This window comes from Propithecus coquereli, unplaced genomic scaffold (genome assembly GCF_000956105.1).
Source record: "Propithecus coquereli isolate 6110/MARCELLA unplaced genomic scaffold, Pcoq_1.0 Scaffold63, whole genome shotgun sequence".
NCBI classification, from domain to species: domain Eukaryota; kingdom Metazoa; phylum Chordata; class Mammalia; order Primates; family Indriidae; genus Propithecus; species Propithecus coquereli.
The window spans coordinates 9,726,188-9,727,263 of record NW_012152285.1 but is presented as its reverse complement, the minus strand read 5'-3'; positions in this window follow the sequence as shown (position 1 = coordinate 9,727,263).

Sequence of the window (1,076 nt, the reverse complement as noted above, 5' to 3'; positions counted from 1 at the left end):
GGGAAAAGAATCTCTTTTCAATAAATGGTGCTGGGAAAACTGGATAGCTACATGCAGAAGACTGAAACTAGACCCCCATCTCTCACCTCTCTCAAAAATCAATTCATGATGGATAACAGACTTAAACCTAAGGCATGAAACCTTAAGAATTCTAAATGAAGATGTTGGGAAGACGCTTTCAGACATCGGCCTAGGTAAGGAATTCTTCAAGAAGACACCGAAAGCAATCGCTGTAACAACAAAAATAATAAGTGGGATCTAATCAAATTAAAAAGCTTCTGCACTGCCAAGGAAACTATCATTAGAGCGAACAAACAGCCCACAGCATGGGAGAAAATATTTGCACTCTACACATCTGATAAAGGGCTGATAACAAGAATCTGTCTAGAACTCAAAAAAATCAACAAGAAAAATCAAACAACCCCATCAACAAATGGGCAAAGGATATGAACAGAAACTTTTCAAAAGAAGACAGAATAATGGCCAGCAAACATATAAAAAATGCTCAACATCTCTAATCATTAGAGAAATGCAAATCAAAACCACAATGAGGTATCACCTAACCCCGGTGAGATTGGCCTCTATCAAAAAATCACAAAACAACAAATGCTGGTGAGGATGTGGAGAGACAGGAACAGTCTTACACTGCTGTTGGGACTGCAAATTAGTGCAGCTGCTGTGGAAAAGAATTTGGAGATACCTGAGAGAGCTAAAAATAGAAATATCATTTGATCCAGCAATAGCACTATTAGGCATCTACCCAAAAGAGCACAAGACATTCTACGATAAAGACATCTGCACTCGAATGTTTATGGCAGCACAATTCACTATTAGAAGAATGTGGAAACAACTGAAGTGCCTGTCAATCCATGAGTGAATTATTAAAATTTGGTATATGTTCACAATGGAATATTACTCAATCATAAGAAACGACAGTGATCTGGAACCTCTTATACTTTCCTGGATTAAACTTAGGACCACTATCCAAAGTGAGGCACCAGAAGAGCAGAAGAATGGGATCTATTTGTACTCGCCATCAAATTGGTACTAACTGATCAACACTAGTGTGATCGCAT